Consider the following 8,289-nt stretch of genomic DNA (forward strand, 5'->3'; position numbering starts at 1 on the left):
TCTATCTATCTATCTTCCCGCTCCCCCTCTCCCTTTCTCTTTCCCTCCCTCTTTCCCTGCCTCTCATCCTTTTTCTGTGGGAATACAGCTGCCATGATGTGAGCATGCTCAAGCAGCCCTGAATATATCACACACACACACACACACACACACACACACACACACACACACAAAGGATTTATTAAAAAACACACGTGAGCCTCTGTCACTTGGAGTTTCAGGCTGTCACAGCACACCCTCTTACCCTAAATAAACATCCACTTTCCTCATTAACATCATTCAGGCCCTGGGAAAAAGCTCCTCCACATCTCTTAGATTGTGACCTCAAAGTGACCTTTGTGTCCATATGCGGTGAAGCTTCACCGCTTGTGCGCCTGCCAAATCAGAGTTGGCCATGCTTCTAGGGTGGGGACACTTTGAAAGTTGGAAGTACTGTTCTACTTAGATAAGAGCAAAGACGAATGAATGAACTGATAGCATAAATGCTTAAGGAATTCTCAGGCTTCTCTTTGTGCTCCAATTTGTGGTTCTGGAGGCACTCACACATTAGTGTAATCCTTGCAACAACTGCACGTGGCAGCTGTGGGGGACAGCCTCTCAGCTGCCCCACAATGACCTTTGCCTTCTGGCATTCACACTCCTGTGTAACCCTTTCCCCTTGAGTGTGAGCAGGACCTGTACTTTGCTTTTAGCTGATAGAATACAGCAAAGGTGATAGGATTTCACATCTGTGATTACCTTGCATAAGATTAGAACTACTGCCTTGCAGGCAGACTTTTCTTATTGACCTTCCTCCTTGCTGGCTTTGAGCCATATGGAGAGGCTCGTGTGGCATGAAACAGGGTGGGTTTTAGCCAACAGCCAGCAAAGACCTGAGGCTCTCTGTCTGGCAGCCCATAATGGATTGAGTCCTGAACCTCCACATGAGCTTAGAGGCAGGTCCTTCCCCTGTGGAGTCGCTGATGGGACCCCAGTCCTGGCTGACTTCCTGATGCAGCCTTGTAAGAGACTGAAGAGAGTTCAAGCTAAGCCATGCCTGGATTCTTGACCATTGAAACCGTGAGATAGTAAATCTGTCTTGTTTTAAACTGCTGAATTAATGGTTATTTGTTACATAGCAATATATAACTAACACAGCAACAGAGGATCATTTTGAAATATTAAGTGATTCATATTACCCTTAAGTTTGAATATACTATGTAGATCTAGATGTAAAATGCATGAAGTGTGACACATTCCTTTACTTTCACTATTAGACACTGAACTCTAGGATAGTAAGCAGTTTTATTTTTGAGTAGTTATTAGAATTTAATTAAATTTTAAAATGAACATTTGTAGCTTTATTTAAATAATTTATTTTTAAATGTAATTTTTATTTTATATTTGCGTTTTGCCTTTTGACTTTAAAAGATAATTTTAATTTAACAGATAATTTAATTTTCACAGAAAAAATATTTTAGGAGAAAAATAACTTTTAAAAACAAAATATTTTAAATTGTTATATTTCTACATTTAATTTACATTTCTGATCAAAATATATTCAAACTGTATATTTTGATATAATTTCACCTTATTTTTTAATTCCTTTAGATCATCACTGTCAATAACACAAATTATGTAAAAATCTTGATTATAATAACATGATGGATGATTTTGCTAAAATGAAGGCAAGAAAAATAAGTTTTATGGAATAAATATATAGTAATTTATTGGTTATGTATATCTTCTTAAATTATTGATTTAGATATCACTGATACATCAATACAATATCTAGACATGCACAATGACAATTTAATTCAGTCACCTTTATATTTTGCCAGTTTTCAGACATGTAAAAACACAGCTTTATGCGTATTTTTGACTTTCTTGAAATTAAAGTATAGTTGTTAAAACAGGAAGTTAGAACATATTTATAAGTTTATAAGTTTGGTTTTTACCATGAAGACTTTTAGTCACATGGCCTGTGGGCCTCCATGTTTACTCTTGTCCTGGCCATGCAGAGGTCATAGCAGGCTCACCCAAGGTTACTCATCTGGCAGATAGAGCCGAGTTTCAAACTCACAGCTTCCAGGACTGCAAGGTGCGGGCTGCATGAAATGTGGCCAGCCCTGGGTCAGTGCATGGTCCAGCAGAGGAACTGCCACCTCAGGATGTCCATAGAAGCTGGGATACTCAGTGGTCTGGGCAGGAGAGGGTACAGAATTGTGACGTCCAGTGCAAAAGGAAAATACATTATAATTAATAAATTATTAAAATTTATTAAATGTATTAAAATTATTATAATTACTCAAATTATAATTAAAATTATAATTAATAAAATATTAAGAATTTCCAAATGCTGACAGTAGAGCACGAAAGAAAGCAGGAAGTCTTTTTTTTTTTTTTTAAAGATTTTATTGGGGAATTGGGGGAGGGGAACAGCATTGGGGAATCGGGGAAGGGGAACCAACAAGCTGCTGTCCTTTTGTTCTTCAGTCTAGTGGTGGAGGACATCGCTTCACTGGCCCATGTTGGTATTATCGTTGTGTTCTTCCCGGGTGAGGCAGATCAGTTGCCGGCCACTGGACGGCCGCTCACGGCGACTCTTGGCAGCTCAGGCAGGTTGCCAGCAACTCACGGTAGCTTATGGCAGCCCACTGCAGCTTCACTGCAGCCTATGCTGTCGCCGCCTGTGATTTATGACAGCCCAGCTCCAGGTCGAGCTGTTGCTCACCCTCTTAGCTGTAGAGGACGCAGCGTCACTGGCCCTCATGTGGGATCTGAACCGGGGTCCTGCTGTTCAGAGCTGGCGTCCCAAGCCACCGCTTAACCAACACGCCACTCAGCCGGCCCAGGAGGCCTTTCTAAGTGCATGGTCCTGTGCCACTATATGGGTCACATGCCATTGGTCAGGGGGCTTCTTGGAGGTGGTGGCTCTCAGCCTCCTTCTCATGCTTGTAATGGGTAGGTTTGGACGTGGCCGAAAGAAGGGGCAACAGCAACTGGGAAGGATGAGGTCCGTCTGCTTCTAGCACTTTATTTTAAACACGAATGTATTTAAATAAAAATGTGAGTCATTTTAAGGGAAAAAATTAAGGAAACAAAAGCATATGTGATATGCAGATGTGGGAGAAATTATGATGAGTCATTGGAATGACTGGAGTTTGGGAAATTGCTTTCTGGGTGTGTGTGTGTCTATAAGCATGTAATTGTGAGTGTGTGCACATGACTTTGTATATGAATCTTGGACTGTGTCAGTGAAAATGAGTGTGAGTCTCCCTGGGTGTGAATGTGTGATACGTTTATAGAAGTGTGTCTGAGCGTGTGTGTACTATTGTATGAATGTGTGTAGGGGAGTCTGTGAGGATGTGTGCATGCAAACCTTTCTTCCGATCTTCTGCAAGGAGAACGTAAAATGTGGACTTGTTTACACTGGATGTGTTTCCAACACCTGTGTATACAAGTATGTCAGCGGTTGCCACCGTAATGCTGTGTAACAAACAAGGAAATGGGGAAAGACTGCTAACACAATGGACATGCGGTTTCCTTTTGGGGTGAGAAAACTGGTGATGGTTGCACAATGGTGAATATGCTGAAAAACCGTTGACTTGTACTATTTAAATGGGTGAATTTTATGGTATGTGAATTATGTCTCAATTTAGCTATTATACGACAACACTTATTTTTTTGCTCACTTGTCTCCCTGTGAACTGTAGCTCTTCTGGAATCACCCGGGCTCGGCTCCAGGCTGCAGCTGAGTTCAGGTATGTTCTGTATGTTTTTTCTACAAGTCTTTCACCCCCTTTGGATCAGCAATTGCTGTGGTATGCTCCTTTCATGGTGAATAGCAGAAGTGCAAGGGGTGAGCAGACACATTAAAGTTTCATAACGCCTTGGCTCAGAACTAGCATATCACTTCTGCCCACATTCCATTGACTGAAAACAATCGCATGGCCAAGTCCAAGTCCAACATCAACAGGACAGGGAAATACGCTTGCCTCACTCTCATGGGTTTCCCCATCTCGGAGCTCATGTGCCTGTGTGAGCTATCTTGCTTCCAGCCTGAGCCAAACCCAGATGTGAAGCCCAGCCTCATCCCTACTTTTGAGACGAAATCCAGTCACACTCAGTATTTAGTGCATTTAGCGACTTGGCTGAAGATTTCAAGGTTTGTGGAGAAGGATTGCATGGCATATTGTATAACCTTCCACTTTATTTATGGCTCCGTCACTCTCCCATCGCTGCTTGGGGACTTCAAGGAAGGCTTCTGAGAGGGGGTGACATTTGACCAGATCTTGAAGGCTGAGGAGGATTTGGGCACAAGACTATGATAGGAAAGAACATTCCAGGGAGAGGGAACAGCATGGATAAAGTGAGGAAATGTCTGGTACAGTTGAGGAAATACAAGTACTTGGCCCGGCTGGAGTGGAAGATATGAGCTGGCTGAGGCCGATGTTCCACAGGCCCATGAAGTCGCTTGTACTGTGTCTAGCTAGGCAAGAACTTTTTTCCAGAATTACCTTCCCTGTATGGTCCTGGGTTAGCACTGGCTAAGGAGAAATCTGCGTGAGATTTGGAAGGTGGTAGTGAAACTGAAGCCATGCTTTTTATGCTCTGAAGGTAAATGCGGGGCCCCAGGCATTGTGGACACAGGTTTCATTTGTCCTTGTGGCTCCAAGTTCATTATCCCAGGTTCCAATTTGTCCTTGTTCTCATTCATGCCTAGCCTTTCCCCTTGACAGCTGATCTAAGTGATGCAGAGACAAGATCATTGAATAGGCTGCTCTGCCAGCTCCCACAATAGTATACAGTCTAATCTTTGTAATCAATTCTTTCTTCTGTGGTGTTCATAGTGGTTCTCTGGTCGAACCATGACTGATATAGCTGGAATCATAAAAGCCTCTCTGTGCCACACTGAGGCATTTGGGCTTCATCTTTTAGAATGGCTTTTCTCAAATTTCAGTCATTTGAGGGTCACTTTGACAGAGGTAATGCTAAATGTTCACCAAACCCCCTTCCTCCTGAACTTATGGCTCCATCTCCAGCCTCCCTTGCGGCTAGGCGGGACCATGTGATGAAGTTCTAGCTAATGAATGTGGGCTGGAATGAGATGTGCATGTCCAGGACTGGTCCCCTTATCCTTCCATGTGACATTGTAGACTCACTGTCACTTCTCCAGTCTGCCAATGCAGAAGGTCCCCAAAGCCTGGAGGTTTTAAGAGCCACCAGCTGGGAGGAGCCTGTGTCCCTGAATGACTTCATGGAGCAGAGCTCTCATCCCCCTGGGCTGTAACATGAAAAACAGAACTTTATTACATAAAGCCAGTGAGATTTGGAAATGTTTGTTAGAACAAGGTAGTCGACCTTAATGAAAACAACTATCTTCAGTTTTAGCATAACCATAACCTTTTACTATCTGCATTGTTGATTTGATCACTTAAAAAGTTACTGTTTATAACCTTAATTTATTTAAAAAGAGAACTTCTTGTCACTATCCATAAAGAGAAAAGCAGCATCACTCATGGTAGAGAAAAGGTAATAGCAAGAAATAAATGCAGTGACAATCAAGCAATGATATGAAATTCTTGCTATATCCTTTTCCTTCCAAGGGCTCCGGAGCCTGTGACCTGCTCTCATTTAGCTATGAAGAGGGATTAATGAGTACTTGATAGGCGTTAAAGACAGGTGAGCACCACATTGAGCCCTTCTCCGTAATGTTCTTGAACCATCAGTGATAATCACACAACACTCTACAAAACTATCTGAGCAAAAGAAAGCTGAACAATCTTAAAACATTTCTTAGTATGGAAAATTTCAAACACATACACGTAATGTAATGAGAATAGTAATATAAACCCCCACGTGTGCATTACCCAGCTTCAACAGCTATCAATGGTTTTTGCCATTCTGGTACATCTATCCATCCCCCCTATTTCCTTTCTTAATAGAACATTTAGAATAAATCCCAGACATCATATCATTTCACCCACAAATACTTCAGTATGTACTTCTAACAATAAGGGCATTTGAAAAAATTCACAAGACCATTATCATACTTAAAAATCAACAATTCTTTATTATCATTTAATAGTCAGTGTTCTATTTTCCCTAATGACCACAAAAATGAGGTCTTACAGTTGGTTAGTTTAAATCCAGATCTGAACAGGGGCACACATTGCATTTGGTTGATAATGTACTTGGTTTCTTTTAAACCTGTGGTGGGTTGGTTGCAATAAATGGCCTGTCTCTGTATCCACTGCCTTAGTTCTGTGACTTTGCAGCTTCTCCTTTTGAGAGATAGAGTCTATGTCCCCATCTTGGAATCTAGGCTTGATCATGTCACTTGTTTTGGCCAATAGGATGCAGCAGAAGTGATGATTTCTGGGTCTGGGCCTTGAGATGTCTTGCACGATTCCACTGAGACTTCCCCAGACCAAAAGAACTGCCCATCTGACCACAGATTCATGAGAAATAATTAACCGTTATTTTAAATCACTATGTTCTAGTGTGGCTTATTACATAGCGTTATTGTGGCAAACAGATAACTGATACAAATCGACAAAATTTCCCTTCCTTTTTAAAATGTCATTTACTTGCTAATGGCACTAGGTCGTTGGTTCTTTCGTGTCTGACATTTTAGAGTTTTGCTAATTACATCCCATGTGTCATTTAATATAAGTCCCATATTTCTTGTGAACCGGTAGCAGGCACACAATGTCTGGTTATATTACTTTGAGTATTGTTAAGATTGATCAGTGGGTTCAGCAAATACTTTTAGATGAGGTTATACCAGGGGGACTTCCTGGAGGAATCCAGCTTGAGTTGGGCCTCTTTCAAGGACAAATGGGAATTAGATAGGCCAAGAGAAGAAGGAAATATAACAAGTGAGAAGGTTGAATAGTGTGAGTTAACGAGAGTGTTCTGAAAACACAGAGCAAAAAACTTGTTAATCATCCTCATGTCTGTTGCCATTGTTATCCCCTGGTCTAGAGGCCAGGGCAGGAACCAGATTTCATCTCAGGTTCTAATTCTAATAGGTTGGTAATGGGTGCATAAAGTACTCTGTTGGAATACATTGTGAAATCACATTCCTGCTCAGTGGGAAAGACTTCTGTGATCTACTAGTGATGTCTGTTGTGGGTCTAGGATGCTGAGTGGTGGTATGATTGCTGTGAATCTGTCTAAGATCAGTGACTCTGTCTCACCTCAGGGCCTTTGACATTGGATCCTGGAATGAAATAAGGTCTGAATGGGATACCTGATATGGACTGTGGCAGACCTTGTTGGTTGCTTACCAACCTTCACCTTTTTGTCTGTTAATGAAATGGAACTTTAGATGATAGAGATTGATTTAGACATGAACAGTGACCTAGTTCTGGACACTGAGAAATAAGACGAAGTCTGCACCTGGGGCTTCTGCAGAATTTTTTTCTTCCTGAATTAAAAGGAATGTGTGAAGAGATGCTTCCCATCCCAACTTTCTTTGGAGATGGTTGCATGAGGACAACCTGGAGCAGTGGCAGCCATTTTGTGGCCATGAGGAGACATGGCCAACATGTCAAGGATGGTGGAGAAACATGGAAAAAATCTGGGCTTTTGAAGTTGTTGAGTCATGAACAAACTCTGGAATCACCAGTTTCTAAATCAGTTGTTACGTAAAAAGTAAACCTCTGTTATTTAATCTGTGTTTGGCCAGGCATTCTTTTACTTGCAGCCAAAGACAACCCAAAGTACATACTGACTCTTCTGTGCTTCATGGACATAGTTCAAGCTAGTATTTTCAAACCATGGCTGAGTCATGAAAACAATTTAGTGGGTCACGACCAACATAAAAAAAAAATGGAATATCATAGATAATATGAGCGTGCACAACACATGAAAAGGATAAATGTTGTTGCAGAACTATTGTTTTAATTATGTGTGTCCCAGGTTAGGTTTTCCAAGGAGGCAGAGGTTAGTGTTTGGGAGGTTTATTAGTGAATGTCCTTGAGATCAACTCTTGTAGAAGGGAGGGGCAGGAAGCAGGAGTGGACAGGGGTAAAGGTCAAGCTAGTGTGGAGGCTCAGCAATAACCTTGACTAACCCCACAGGGAACCCAGAACCCAGGAGTTAAAATGGGTCTTCAGAATTGTCCTGTGTTAGGCCAGGATAGCTAGGTCTTTATCCTTTCCTCAAGTAATCACTGGACAGAGCCATCCCAGGAAAGGGGTGTGACCTTGGGCAAGGTGGCTCCCTGCAGGTGAGGCAGGGATTCAACCCAAGGGGCTGACAGCTGGAGGCTCTCTGCAGACAGCACTCCCAGAAGCTGGG

Source organism: Hipposideros armiger, unplaced genomic scaffold (genome assembly GCF_001890085.2).
Source record: "Hipposideros armiger isolate ML-2016 unplaced genomic scaffold, ASM189008v1 scaffold_128, whole genome shotgun sequence".
NCBI lineage: Eukaryota > Metazoa > Chordata > Mammalia > Chiroptera > Hipposideridae > Hipposideros > Hipposideros armiger.